The sequence below is a fragment of the Scyliorhinus canicula genome, chromosome 16, assembly GCF_902713615.1.
Source record: "Scyliorhinus canicula chromosome 16, sScyCan1.1, whole genome shotgun sequence".
NCBI classification, from domain to species: domain Eukaryota; kingdom Metazoa; phylum Chordata; class Chondrichthyes; order Carcharhiniformes; family Scyliorhinidae; genus Scyliorhinus; species Scyliorhinus canicula.
In genome coordinates this window covers 117,172,673-117,188,400 of record NC_052161.1, presented here as the reverse complement: position 1 = coordinate 117,188,400, position 15,728 = coordinate 117,172,673, and the positions used below count along the sequence as shown (strand labels likewise).

The window sequence follows — 15,728 nt, the reverse complement described above, 5'->3', positions numbered from 1 at the left end:
ACAATGAATGGTTACACAAACAAAAGCTGGTTAATGGTGCTGAAATAGCAAAGCAGAAGTGTACCGAAAATGTTACAGCAATCTTCCTCAATGGCCTAGTGGGGAATGCAATAAACTGGATCATATATTAAGCCATTAAAACATGAAGGTTCGATGTAGCTGAACATGCAGTTTGAGTGCAGCTATTTGTTTCAGCACCCCTTGAGTTGGGTATTGAAAATTAGCAAGAGTTTCTGATGCTAATTATTGTTCAGCGTAACCTCAGTGAGAACAGATTGGGTCAGCCATGATGCTTTCTATAGTTGAATAGCATGCCAGCTGAGCACAATTAGGAAGACCGAACACTTGATTGAAGTCCCAAAAGACTGCTGGAGCCTTTGGAACCCATTCTGCATCAGGGCTGGGGCTGTTCAGAAAAATAAAGAATACAATTGTCAAAACCTGAACTCCACAAGTTACAAGCTCATTATAATTAATACTCTTCTTCATTGGGACTTGAACCACATTAAAACTCTGAGGGGTGGGGCGGCACAGTGGTTAGGGGGCAGCACGGTAGCACAGTGGTTAGCATTGCTGCCTCACGGCGTTGAGGTTCCAGGTTCGATCCTGCCTCTGGGTCACTTCTTGTGGAATTTTTACATTCTCCCCGTGTTTGCGTGGGTTTCGCCCCACAAACTAAAAAATGTGCAGGGTAGATGGATTGGCCACTCTAAATTGCTCCTTAAATGGAAAAAATAATTGGGTACACTAAATTTATTTAAAAAAAACTGAGGGGATCTTAACCAGAAATGACGAATTCCAGAAGGAATTGCATCCCTTGTGCTTGAATACTTTGTGAATGCTTTCAGCTGTGCCCTGAATTTTAGAAGCACAGCCATATCTTTTTATGAAAACAGTAAAAAATATACACAAGGCCAAACGGTAAAAACACTCATTTTGTGTTGGAGAAACAGGATATCCTCCCCTCAATACCAATGTACAGGGAGGGGGGGATTCTCTGATTATTAAAACAGTTCACAACACGTTTGTACAAAAAAACAAATGGTACAAGCACTAAACTGTGTGCTGGGGAGACCAGATACCCTTGCCTCTGTACCAACAGAAGGGAAAGGTGGGGGGAGAGGGGAAAGGAGGGTGGTGGGGAGGGAGGGAGCCGGAGTGTTGGTGAAGGTGGGGCCCAATAGGGCACTGCCTGAACTATATACAGAGGCAGAAAAACAAAAGAACCTTCAATTATGATGTGCCAGATTCTGGGACTTCCCCAGAGGGAGTGAGGGGCAACATCGTGTCAGACACGAGTGAGACCTGCACCCTGCTACAGAGCGTCTCGTGCACCCTGCGCTCCCGACACTGGGCGACTGACAGCCTTCGAACAGTCGCCCTCCGGGCCCGAATCCTCCACCACACCGAGTGCGGCGGGCAACACAGGCCCACCAACCAACTGAGGGGCTGCCTTGATCCCGCCACCGGGATCATCAACGGGCGGGATCTCCTCAGGCTCCTCCCGGGGTCCCGGGCCAGCGGGAGGCGGTGGTACAGATGCCTGCTGAGGGGGGGAAGGGGGAGGAGGGTGGGGGGGAGGGGGGCTGTGTATGTTGAAGATGGCTATGGGTAATCCCTGATTCATTTTTTTTTTCTCTTTGTCATTTGTTTATGTTAACATGCGGGCTGATGTCTGGGCATGGTGGGAGGATGGGATCATTGTTACTGTTATGGGTTTTGAGATATTGTTGTTGGTTATTGATTGTTGTTGGGTGTAAATTCGGGAGAACAATTGTGAAAAGGGGAGAATAAAAATATTTTTAAAAATAAAAAAAAATTCATACTGGGGACAGCTAGAGCAGAATTGAACTGACTCTTTGGGGCTGAATCATATAGCGGTCAAAAGTTGTATGAACGGACTTCCGGTGGCAGCCATGGAGGGGTAGGTCGCACATTTGATAGTTCCTGCCTGTAAAGGACTTTTGGACCTTTTCCCCCCATTTTTTGGGGGATTTTATGGGATAAATCAGTGAAGACTGAGATAGTAAGGAGAAATCCCCCTCCTGTGTATGGAGAATTGGACCAGAAGTGGCTGTGTGAGACGACAAAGTCCTATAAGGGAGACGCAAGCAGAGCTGGTAACACAGGACAGCATGGTGGAGGGCAAGGGCCGTGGGGAGACGGCACAGTGGTCGATGGAGCAGCTGATGAAGTTTTTCGAGGGTTGCTTCGCCAAGCTGAATAAGGACACGCTGGACCCGATTAAGGCTTCGATTGATCAAGTGGTTCAGAATCCGGAAACCCACGGGAGAGCGATCCAGGAGGTCGAACAAAAGTTGTCCGAACACGAGTATATAACCGTGCTGGAAAGCAAGGTGGGGATGATCAACGACCGCCAGAAAAGAATGCAGGAGAAGCTGGAGGACCTGGAGAATAGGTCCAGGAGGCAGAATCTCAGAATTGTTGGTCTCCCTGAAGGCAGTGAGGGATCGGATGTGAGGGCCCATGTGATGGACATGTTGGAGAAGTTGATGAGGGCTGGGGTGTTCCCTCAGCCTCTTGAATTGGACAGAGCGCACAGAGCCCTTGCGAGGAAGCCCAGAGCGAACGAACCGCCAAGGGCCATGGTGGTACGTTTTCACTGTTTCATGGACAAGGAGCACATTTTGCAGGGGCCCCAGAAAGAATGGAGCAGCAAGTGGGAGAACTGTGAGTTGTGCGTCTATCAGGACCTGGGAGCGGATTTGACCAAGAGGCGAGCTGGGTTCAATAGGGGTCAAATGACCCTCTTTAAGAAGGGGGTGAAGTTCGGGATGTTGTACCCAGCCCGCCTGTTGGTCACACATGAGGAACAGGACTTCTACTTTGAAACGGCAGACAAAGTATGGACCTTTATTAAAGAAATGAAGCTGGAGGCGAATTAAAAGACACTTAAGCCTTGGAGAAGTACTGTGGCAACGATTTGTGGTGCTGGATTGTAAAATTTTAAGTAGCTCAATGTGAAATAATGGGCTGGATGGATGGTTAAACGTTGATCTGTCTTGTAGGAGCCTTGTTAGAGGGGGGATGGGCTTTGAATTTAGTTCTGCTTTATGGGTGACTATTTTCTAAAGTGAATGTTTCTTCACTGTTTATTTTTTTGTTTGTTTACTGGGGAATGTGATGCTTTAAAATGTTATTCATGTGTGGGGGGAGAGGAGAGTACAATAGGGAGACAGACTGCTTGGTGCCAGGGGCAGGAGCTGATCGAGGTCAGCTGACTCTTGGAAGCGCAGTGGGGGGTGGGCAGTGATAAGCTGGTGCTTGACTTGGGGTATTGGGTTTTTAGTGTTGTTGCTGGGGGGGCTGCTTTGCTGACAGGGGAGGAACTGTTACTAGGGGACAAATGGGAGGTTGGGAACGGCGACAGCCCGAGTGGGGACTTGAGGAAGTGGAGGGCGCGTGCTCGAGGCTGGCCTAAAAAGAGTGATGGCTAGTTGTTGGGGGGGGGGCTTGGAAGTCCCTTGGAAGCCCCCCCCGGTCCAGGCTGATCACATGGAACGTGAGAGGACTGAATGGGCCGGTCTAGAGGGCTCGCGTGTTCAGGCATTTGAGGGAACTGAAGGCGGACATGGCAATGCTACAAGAGACATACCCAAAGGTTACAGACCGGGTGAGATTGAGCAAGGGGTGGGTTAGCCAAGTGTTCCACTCAGGACTGGACTCAAAGACCAGGGGGATAGCGATCTTGATCAGCAAAGGAGTGGCATTCGAGGCAGGGAGAATCGTGTCAGGCAAAGGGGGTAGGTACATAATGGTGAGTGGGAAGCTGGAGGGGGTGCGAGTGGTACTTGTGAACATATATGCTCTGAATTGGGACGACATGGAATTTATGAGGTGGGTGTTCGGTATGATCTCAGACTTTGTGTCACACAACCTGATCATGGGAGGGGACTTCAACACAGTCATTGATCTGGAATTGGACCGGTCAAAATCCAGGACAGGGGGGAAGCCGGCTGCGGCAAAGGAATTGAAAGGTTTTATGGAACAGATGGGGGGAGTAGACCCATGGAGGTTTGCATGGCTGTGGACGAAGGAGTTTTCCTTTTTTTCGCATGTCCACAAGGTATACTCTTGCATCGACTTTTTTGTTCTGAACAGGGCGCTAATACCAAAGGTGGTGCATACTGAGTACTCAGCAATTGCAGTGTCGATCATGCCCCGCACTGGGTGGATCTACGGGTTAGTGTGGCGAGAGGGCAACGCCCGCTGTGGGACTGGATGTGGGGCTTCCTAGCGGACGAGGCGGTCTGTGGGCGAGTCCATCCAGAACTACCTGGAAACAAATGATACGGGAGAGGTCTCTGCAGCAACGGTCTGGGAAGCTTTGAAGGCAGTAGTCAGAGGGGAATTAATCACGATACGGGCCCACAGAGAAAAGGTGGAACGGGCTGAGAGGGATAGATTAGTGGAGGAGATACTCCAGGTGGACAGGAGATACTCGGAGGCCCCAGAGGTGGGACTACTGAGGGAGCGGCGGAGGTTACAGGTGGAATTTGGGCTGTTGACCACAGGGAAAGCAGTGGAACAGTTGAGGAAGGCAAGGGGGGTGATCTATAAGTACGGGGAAAAGACAAGCAGAATGTTGGCGCATCAGCTCAGGAAAATAGAGGCGGCCAGGGAGATAGCTAAAGTATAGGGTAGAGATGGTAATACTGTCCTGGAACCAACGGGGGTTGAACGAGGTGTTTAAGGACTTTTATAGTAAATTATATGAGTCGGAACCCTGGCTGGGGTGGAGGGGAGGCAATTTCTGGATCAGTTGAGGTTCCCGAGGTTGGAGGAGGACCTGGTGGAGGGGCTGGGAGCCCCAATTGAGATTGAGGAAATAATCAAGGGCTGGAGGGCATGCAGTCGGGCAAGGCCCCGGGGCCTGACGGCGGCCCAGTGGAATTCTATAAGAAGTTTTCAGAGATATTGAGCCCGCTGCTGGTGAGGACATGTAACGAAGCAAGAGAGAAGGGAGTCCTCCCCCCAACAATGTCGCAGACCTCGATTTCATTGATCTTGAAATGGGAGAAGGATCCGGAGCAATGCGGGTCATACAGGCCGATTTCTCTACTGAATGTGGATGCCAAACTGCTGGCTAAGGTACCGGCCACAAGGATAGAGGACTGTGTCCTGGGGGTGATGGGGCAGGCAACTCGAAGGCTTCTAAATGTTATTATGATGCCCTCAGAAGGAGAGGAGGCGGAGGTGGTGGTAGCGATGGATGCGGAGAAGGCTTTTGATCGGGTGGAGTGGAATTACCTGTGGGAGGCGCTGGGAAGATTTGGGTTTGGTGAGGGCTTTATTGACTGGGTGCGATTGCTCTATCAGGCACTAGTAGCGAGTGTGCGTATGAACCGACTACGGTCGGGGTAATTTGAACTACACCAAGGGACGAGGCAAGGGTGCCCCCGTTACTGTTTGCTCTGGCCATAGAGCCATTGGTCATGGCGTTAAGAGCCTCTGAGAACTGGAAAGGGCTGGTTTTGGGGGGGGAGCACCGGGTCTTGCTCTACGCAGATGACCTGCTCTTGTAGATTTCGGACCCGTTGGAGGGGGAAGTAATGCAAATCTTGGGGGAATTTGGCAATTTTTCGGGGTATAAATTGAACATGGGGGGAAAAGCGAGATGTTTGGATCCCGGCAAGAGGGTAGGAGAAGAGACTGGGAGAGCTGCGCGTTAGAATGGTAGGGAAGAGATTTTGATATCTGGAAATCCAGGTGGCCCGGAAATGGGAAGGTACTACACAAGTTAAACCTACCCCGGTTGGTAGAACAAATGGGAGGGGACTTTAAGAGATGGATATGCTCCCGCTATCACTGGCGGGGAGGGTACAGACCGTGAAAATGACGGTCCTCCCCAGATGTCTGCTTGTCTTTCAGTGCCTCCCCATCTTCATCCCTAAGGCCTTTTTCAAGCGGGTGAATAAGATTATTTCGGGTTTTGTATGGGTGAGTAAAACCCCGCGAGTGAAGAAAGTTGCTCAAGCAAGGGTGGGTTGGCGCTGCCGAACTTCTGCAATTACTGCAGGGTGGCTAATATAGCCATGATTAGGAAGTAGATAGTGGGGGATGGGTCGGCATGGGAACGGATGGAGGCGGCGTCATGTAAAGACACCAGTCTTGGAGCATTGGTAACGGCACCTCTGCCGTTCGCGCCGGCCCGATACTCTACAAGTCCGGTGGCAGTGGCGGCTCTGAGGATCTGGGGCAGTGGAGGAGATATGAGAGTGGAGGGAGCATTGATTTGAACCCCAATTTATAACAACCACAGGTTTGTACCGGGTAGGCTAGATGGCGGGTTCCGGAGTTGGCAGAGGGCAGGAATGAGAAGGATGGGGATCTGTTTATAGATGGGAGCTTTCCCAGCTTTGCCAGCAGGGAATGGTTTTAGGTATTTGCAGGTGTGCGACTTCCTGAGAAAACAGGTGCCAGCCTTTCCGCTGCTGCTGCCACGGGGGATACAGGATAGAGTAGTTTCCAGTACCTGGGTGGGAGAGGGGAATGTGTCAGATATCTACCAGGAACTTTCAGAGGCAGAGAAAACTCCGGTGGAGGAGCTTAAGGGCAAGTGGGGAGGACGAGCTAGGAGGAGAGATAGAGGCGGATCTATGGGTGGATGCCCTAAGCAGGGTTAATACCTGCTCATCGTGCGCTAGGCGTAGCCCGAGCACACGTGACAGTGGCTAGGATGAGCAAGTTTTTCGGGGCTGAGGATATGTGTGTGAGGTGCGCGGGAAACTCAGCAAATCATGTCCACATGTTTTGGGCATGCCCGAAGCTTAGAGGGTTTTAGCAGGGTTTTGCTAAGACAATGTCCACGGTGCTAAAAACACGGGTGGTGCCGAGTCCAGAGGTAGCGATCTTTGGAGTGTCGGAAGATCCGGAAGTTCATGGAAAATGAAAAATGTCAGCAGATGCAGTATTCCCCGGGGGGGGGGTTGTTGTTGTATGGTTGATGTGTGTGAAGATTGGGCTGTGGGGGGGAAATGTTTATTTTATCATGTTGATGTAATTGTTTTCATTACTGTTATAAACATTTTCAAATACCTGAATAAATTATTATTTTTTAAAAAGTTGTATGAATGCATTTGGATCTCTTTATAACATCAGGCTCCTGATATATTTTTGAAAATGTTTGGAACATTTCTCCTGGTAATGCTGTGCGTATTTGTCATTTCAAAAAAGACAAAATCAATTAGAATGGAAAGAACTGTGCAGAAGCATGTTAATCATATTAGCAGCTGAGTTTTAACAAGATCTTGTCAGTTTTCTTCATCTGTTCCAGCAATGATTCTTGCTTTTGGATCTGTGGATGTTGTGTGCCTTGTGACACTCCACATGTGGCCATTCTTTATGTATTGGCCTCGGTGATAGTTTGCAAGACACTCGGCCGCATGGGGCCACCCTCCACACACACATCCTAGCAGGGTTCACTGGAGAACGATTTGGAGTGGATGCAGTGGCCAATTTCCTTTTCTTTAACCTGGGTGAAGTGGCCACTTGTAACCCTTTGTTCAGCTGAAAGCAAGGAGAAAGAAAGGGTGCATTTAGATGGCGTCTGTCATGACCTCTGGGCATCCCTACTTTGCAACCGTTGATTTTGTTTCAAGGTATATTCACTGTTGTTTGTAGGAAAATGCAGCAGCCATTTTACACGTCAGTCCTGCAAATGATAATGAGACAAATAACCAGTTGAATCTGTTGGTTGAAGGAGGCATTTTGGCTAGGACGCCAGGACACTCCCTTTTCCTGTACGGAAAAAGTTTTGTAGCGCCTGAGCAGGTTGTAGGGGCCTTGGTTTAACAGCACATTCAAAATAATTCCTCTTATAATTCAGCATACTCTAGGTGCTGCACTTTAGTGTCAGCCTACATTACGTGCATGGGTCTTTTGGTGCAATTCGAGTCGCAGAACCAGTAGATGAAAGTGCTGCTATTTAACCAAGTCATTAAAGCAACTAACTCGGACTAACTGAACATAGTACCGTACTTGTCTATGGTTCAGTCTTCACTAAACTCCATAACTAACGATGAATGTCTTCATTAGCATGGAGGGTGGAATTGAATGTCGAGAAAGATTTGGGTTCGGTATTAATATTCACTGAGCATCAACAGTAAAGCTGTTCTCTGGGAGAAAATCAGGACCAGAATTAAACTTACAGCTATTTGATTGCAAGTTTAAACTGATTAACCAATATGAGTTGATTTTGCCACATTTTGGGAGCTTGCCCTCAAATGAAACTGATAGACTTGATATTGCTGAGAAATGACAGGAAGGATGAATCCAGAAGGTAGAAATTACATTGAGAGAATTAGCCATTGACCTTGTTCTTTTTCCTCAATGTGGGCAAGTTATTTTTAAAATAGTTATGCAATCAGGTTAATGGTTACATAAACAGGTTAATTAAATTAAATTTGTGAATACAGAATGAGGGGACAGAAATTTTGACACTGACTTTTTCCCTCTACAGCGCAGTATTTAATGTGGAACTAACTGATCAAAAACAGCAAATGCTGATATACTAAAATGGAGCTGGCTGATTATCTGGTCATGGGTGGAATAATGGTTTCTAAGAGTGAGTATAGGTCTCAGTGGTGCAATACTGCATGGAACACAATGAGTGCAATCCCATTGAGACCAAGGGGTTTTCATCTGGGGTGTAGCTGGTCAGAATTTGAGGAAGTTAGCTGGTATTCGCCATTTGGGCATCAGAAAGGAAATAGAGTTTTTTTTTTAAAAGGTTTACCTGTAGCTGGACTTCAGTTAAACAGTCCCTGATATGCAAATTTTACGTAGTCTGTTAGAGATGGGAGCACAATCACCCTTTAAATAATAATATGTTGTGTTTTATGAGAAATAGGAGGAGGCTATTTGGCCCCTCAAGTTCTGCCTCAATTCTCCATCTTCCCGGACTATCCCCATATCCTTTGATTCCATTAGTATCGAAAGCCTTTTGATTGCTGTTAATATACTCAGTGACTGAGTATATTATTCAGACCCACAGCCATTATGGGTAGACAATTGCAAAAATTCAGAAGCTTTTGAGTCAATAATTTATCCTCAGCTCAGCTCTAAATGGCCGACACCTAATTCTATACTCCGCAGCCAGGGTAAACATCTTCTCTGTAAAGGCCCATAAGAGTTTTATATATTCAATGGGTTCACCTCGCATTCTTCTAAACTCTTAAGGAGTTTGCACGTTCCTCCCGTGTCTGCGTGGGTTTCCTCTGGGTGCTCCGGTTTCCTTCCACAGTCCAACGGTGTGAAGGTTAAGTGGATTGGCTTGCTAAATTATCCCTTAGTGTCCAAAGGTTTAGGTGGCATTACGGGGATAGAGTAAAGGGATGGGCCTTGGTATGGTGCTCTTTCAGAGGTTTTGCAGAGACTTGATGGGCTGAATGGCCTTTTTCTACACTGTAGGGATTCTATAAATGTAGAATACTTCTCAGTCATGCTCCAAAGATCTCAAAGATCTTGACACAGGAGTACATGTTCAAGTCAGGTCAGCAACCTCCAACCAATACTTGAACAAAGATTTCTGAATAGTTACTGAATGAACCCTTCATGGACAACCGCACTCTCTTAGCACATACACTGGAGAACATTCAGCTAGCTGTTTGCTGATCACTTTGACCTAGCCTGAGAACACTTTGGCTTGACAATAAGTCTGAAGAAGTCAGAGATCTTGTATCCGCTGTCCCTGGCCACGTATTCCAAGACAGATATTTTGCTATCTTGTGTAGAGAATTTGATGATCAGTTTTAGTTTACATACAGTCGAAGTATGTCAACCCAATATGGTTTTATGCTGAATTATGGGGCACAAGTTCATCACATGACTTGGTCTTAGCATCACACTCAGACTTGCTAAGGGACAAAAAATATATGACCTTATGGCAGTGAAGGAAGATGTCAGGTTGCACAATTACTGGTACGGAACTATCCAACTCCCTCGCAATTCAAATTCTCAGCTCCATTCTCGAAACTCAAAAAACTTTTGTGCAAAAAAACAAATATGAAAACGTCCTGCCTTGTGCTTTGGTCCGGGCATCTAGGTTACTGGCCCAGTAACATCACAATGCTGATGTCCCTTTCATAATTCTGCATTGACTCTGTCCATTCATATGATGACTTCCTAAGTGCCTTTACCATGTGCCAATAATAGATTGTAGCATTCTCCCTATTTCTGGTATCAGGCTAATTGTCCTTAAGTTCTGTTTTCTCTCTCCTTGCTTGTATATTTGGGTTACATTTATGCTGTCACATTGTGTTTTTCACTGCATTAACTTGGGTCTTTAGTACTTTCTCATATTTTATTCTGCATTGTGGTTTGCACTGTGAGGTATGGAATCTATTTTGCATTTGATTTTGCGCTGCAATTTTGCTATCTTGTATTGGACTTAGCACTGCTTTGTTATATATTGTGGTATGTTGAAATTTTATGTTGTGCTGTGTACTTCACGTTGAATGACCTGCTTTTGAGATCATATGTTAATTTGTGTTGTGTTTTCTAAAGTCGAATTTAGTTTAATTTTGCTTTGGATTGAATATTCTATTGGGTTGTAGCCTCTTGCTTTGGGTGTTAGGCTGAATTGTATCATGTTTTTATGCAATAGTATTATTGGTTTTGTATTGTAAGGATTTTAGCTTTTAAGCTGAGCTTTTATGCCAACTTGCTTTTGGTTGTCTGCTGTGTTACATTACCTTGCTTTGAGGTTTTAGGCCAGTGGTGGGGGTGGGCAACTGTGGCCTGCGGGCCATATGCGGCCAATCTGGGTTCTGAATGCAGCCCACAAGACTTTTTTTTTTAAGTGTTCCCAATTCATTCTTTCAATTAAGCGACAATTTAGCTTGGCCAATCCACCTAGCCTGCACATCTTTGGGTTGTGGGGGCGAAACCCATGCAAACACGGGGAGAATGTGCAAACTCCACACGGACAGTGACCCAGAGCCGGGATCGAACCTGGGACCTCAGTACCGTGAGGCAGCAATGCTAACCACTGTGCCACCATGCTGCCTTCCCACAAGAGACATTTTGTTGACTGTTGCCCACGAGCAAGGTTGCCACATTCCGCTGATTTCCGTCCGTGCAGTTTTTCTCCTACTGGTATGACTGAAGTGATTCCCACGTAAAGCAAGGGCGAGTGAATTGAGGTGCGTGCTGATTGCTCACAACATTGACCGTGAGAGCCGTGCGCTCCCTCTGTGCCCAAAGTGTAAATATTTATTTTGTTTTTACTATTTGAAGTTGATGATTGTTCAATTAATGTATAAATGATGAAGCATTTCTATAACCCGTTATAAAATATTCAGCATGTATTAAATGTATTAAAAGGTGGGGGGGGGGGGGGGGTCAGAACTTTGACCCAGCGATAGTGAATGAATGGCAATTCCAGTTCCAAGTCAGGGTGATATGTAATTTGGAGGGGGAGCTTGCAAGTGATGGTGTTTCCATGTCCTTTCTTTCTTCCTGGGTAGTCAAGATTGTGGATTTTGAGGGTGTTGACAAAAAATGTTCACGAGTACTCAGTTTGATTAAGAATTTTTCTCATTGGGTAATATCTTGCGTTGTTTGTATGGAAACTGGGCTTGTTGGTATGTTAATGTAGGCTGGTTTGAAATCAGAATGAGGTGACTCCCTGACCTCTGACTCAGAACTCAGTTGGAGGATCACTAGATTTGCTCAACGTCATTACTAAAATGCATGAGGGAGTGTTAGAAGAAATTAAATTACAATTGTATTCTTGGTACATAAAGGAGTGTTAAGTGCTAGTTTCGTTGGGGGTTCTCACATTTACCACTAGGGGATTGAAGATATCATGCTTTTTGACACCGTCCTTCAATAGCCTAGCTCTAATATTAAGGTTATGTCCCGGTGTTTTGGATTCTCCCTAGAGAACATCATTTCTCATCTATCCTATCAAATCCTTTGATTGTCTAAAACACTTTAATTAGATCACCAAAATCTTCTGTGCTCAAGAGAATATGAGCCTAGTCTATGAATCTTATTATTTAACCCTTTTAGCCCTGGTATCATTCTGGTTAATCTATGCTGCAACCTTTCCAAAGCCAGTTTACCTTTCTGGAGGTGCGGTGGGCAGAACTGAATGCAATACTGCAGCTGATGTTCAACCAGAGCTCGGTTATAGCCGTGAAGAGGATAATTTGGGCGACTTTAAATATTAGATATTATGCTCCAAGCAGTTTTTAAAAACTCTAGTTCCATTATTTACTAGAGAAGTTAAAATCTTCAGTCTGACTCTGAGAGACAAGCTGCCAATTTGTAAAAAGACACCACGTGGACAATCTGTTATTTGGGGCCAGTTTCCAGGCAGGAAACTCTGCTGGTGTTAAAACCCGTCTGTATAACAATGTGGGTCTCTGGCTCCAGGGTGTCTGCTGATAATGACAGGGAGGGGTGATGGATAGAATCACCAGAGGAGCCATTAAAAAGCAGGGAGGAAGGTGATTAATAGCTACACCCCAGATATTGGACCACCGATATCACTTTTTAAAAAAATATATAAATTACCCAATTCTTTCTTTCCAATTAAGAGGCAATTTAGCGTGGCCAATCCATCTACCCGCACATCTTTGGGTTGTGGGTGTGAGACCCACGCAGGCACTGGGAGAATGTGCGAAGTCCACACGGACAGTGACCCATGCCCAGAACGAATCTGGGTCCTTGGTGCCGTGAGGCAGCAGTGCTAACCACTGTGCCACCGTGATGCCCCCAATATCACTAATTGCAAGACTACATACATGCCGTTGTAATGATTGGATAGTTTAATTAAGCATGTGGACCTTTTATGTGCTTGGTTACTTATTCTCATACATGATGTATGATGTAACCTTAATTGATAGTCATGATTGGATGTAGATAACTAGTACAAATGATTGGTATATGCTAATTTCTTGTAACTAAACCTCAAAGCATATCTGTCTGTACCATTCTTGAATCTGTGCTCTCTGGCGTCCCAATTTGGAATGCCAATAGCCCCTGCTATGGCTTGTAATAAAGGATTAACCTTTTTACCTCCTAAGAGTCTTCGTCTGGACTCTCATGAGAGTGAGGGTGAAGTACATGACAGTCGAATAGCTGTACAATTTTCCTTACTACACTCTGTATCAGAACTTCCATCCCATTGTAATCCAGCTCTCTTGAGGTAAAGGCCAACATTGCATTAACTGTTTAAATTATTTTTCATTTCTATCTGCTGTGTCTTTATTTTTGCACTTGGGACATTAAACCTGTTCTCCTCCTCACTTCCTAGTTTCTCACCATTTAGAAAACAGTCTAATCTATCATTTAAATGGTGGTTGATCTGAAACTTTCCCACATTGAAAACCATCTGCCATGGTTTTGTCTACTTTTCAGTGAACTACATTTTTCAGCCGGAATCGCATGATAACAATCAGAAGTAGCATTTGGCTGATATCCTCCACAATTATTGTGATCTTAACCTCAGTTTATTTAGCACAGACTAACATGGAATCTGTGACGCACTCTTTCTTTTATGACTAAAAATAACACGCAGTTGAAGAGCTGAATGTTGATGATCTCATTTTGATTTTTCTTTGTTTCCTCGAACTTTCCTGGGGTCATTCAGAGCTTATATTTTTACTCCCAGTGAGTATGCTTTTTGTCATCCCTGATAAATTGTAATGTTTTGTAACAGCAGTGTGGGTTTCCTCCACCCACAAAGACTGGAAGCCATTTTTTTGGGCACCTTTGTGCTTGCCCAAGCAGAGTTCTCCCCGTGTCTGCGTGGGATTCCTCCGGGTGCTCCGATTTCCTCCCACAAGACCCGAAAGACATGTTTGTGAGGTGAATTGGACATTCTGAATTCTCCCTCAGTGTACTCGAACAGGCGCTGGAGTGTGGCGACTAGGGGCTTTTCACAGTAACTTCATTGCAGTGTTAATGTAAGCCTACTTGTGACAATAATAAAGATTACATAGAACATACAGTGCCGAAGGAGGCCACTCGGCCCATCGAGTCTGCACCGACCCACTCAAGCCCTCACTTCCACCCTATCCCTGTAACCCAATAAACCCTCCTAACCTTTTTGGTCACTAAGGGCAATTTATCATAGCCAATTCACCTAACCTGGACTTCTTTGGACTGTGGGAGGAAACTGGAGCACCCGGAGGAAACCCACGCAGACACGGGGAGGACGTGTAGACTCCGCACAGATGGTGACCCAGCACGGAATCGAACCCGGGACCCTGGCGCTGTGAAGCCACAGTGCTATCCACTTGTGCTACCGTGCTGCCCCTTGTGCTATCATGCTGACAAATTTGCGTGTGGTCTGCCTGATTTTACCTCGTGCAAGCATCTCACATCGGAGGAGAGACCGGCAGGTACAAATTCGCTTCCTTTTTTAAAAAGCATTACACTCGTAAATCAGCTGAACGGGAACTGCCTTGTTCGTGACCGCATCGGCGCAACCTGAAGTCTGCATCTAGGAAGGTAGGTTTCGCATCAATGTATGAGAACATCTGGCTGTAGACTTCAGCCAGGAAGTGACAATGTGAGTAATGTTACTGGAAATATCCTCTCTCTGTGATCATAAGATGCCAGCCTTCAATCCATTTGGATCTGAAAAGAGAGATCCATAAAATGTTTGTCTCGACGCTTGCTTTATCCCAATTTGCAGCAAAAACGCAGGAATGGGGTTATAGCACAATCCATTCAGCATAAGAACATCAAATAAATGTTCACCAGAAATTGGCATGGATGATTATTAGGAACCATGAATATTCTTTATGAATAGGTGCTGCTACTCAGCCTCCACAATTCTTTAACATCATTTTATTTGAAACACTTACATTTAATGTGTGTGTAAAAATGTAAAGCTCCCTTTACAGGCAGTTGTGTCTTGCAGCCAAAGGTTTACAGACGGTCTTGTATGTATGTCTAATATGCTAATATAAATCTATTGGTAAACTCCTGTTGTCCTGAAAACATCAGTTAGTTGTGCGAATTAAGGCGGTTGGACTTTTACTGCAACTCATTTCAAAGAAAATTTACATACCAGAACTTCCTTGTCATAATTCCTCTTTATTTCGGTAAAATTATATAATGTGATGCACAGCGACAATACATCTTAACTGGACTGTAATTTATAGAAAAAGAACCAAGGAGTGATTGAGCTGTGCAAAATGTGAATGCTGCATGTATGCAAGTAGGTCATACTGCTTCTATACAACTATGTTCACTGCTGACTCTTTTCTGGAAATGCCATGCATTGAATATGATGGAAATAACACTACATTATTTTTAATAAAACAGAAAATACTGTAAAAATGCAGGTCTGGCAGCGTCTGTGGAAAGAGAAACCGCTAACATTTCGAATCTGTATGACTCTTCAGAGCTAAAGAGAGGGAGAAATGTCTTTTAGTCTGTCTGTTTTCAGAATGAGGGCTGTGACATAGCTGAAGAAGGCACAGGACATCCCCCCCCCCCCATATCTGTGTGGGTCTGTCTCTCTCTCTCTCTCTCTCTCCCCCTCCCCCCAACCCAAAGATATGCAGGGTAGGTGGATTGGCTATGCTACATTGCCCCTTAATTGGAAAAAAATAATTAAGTGCCCTAATTTTTTTTTAAAAGGCCAGGATAGTAAGTAGCTTTTCAATCCAATTTTGAATTGTCGACAGCTTTAATAGATTATTTGTTCACGATCAATATAATAATCTATACTATTATAATCTATA

General features: G+C 45.3%; 1 protein-coding gene across 1 annotated transcript in view; it reads left to right on the top strand.

Moving 5' to 3' along the window:
- The window catches only part of fbxo42 (F-box protein 42), a 43,644-nt gene that overhangs the window by 12,574 nt on the left and 15,342 nt on the right, over positions 1–15,728 (top strand). The gene's annotated exons all lie outside the window — the stretch shown is intronic.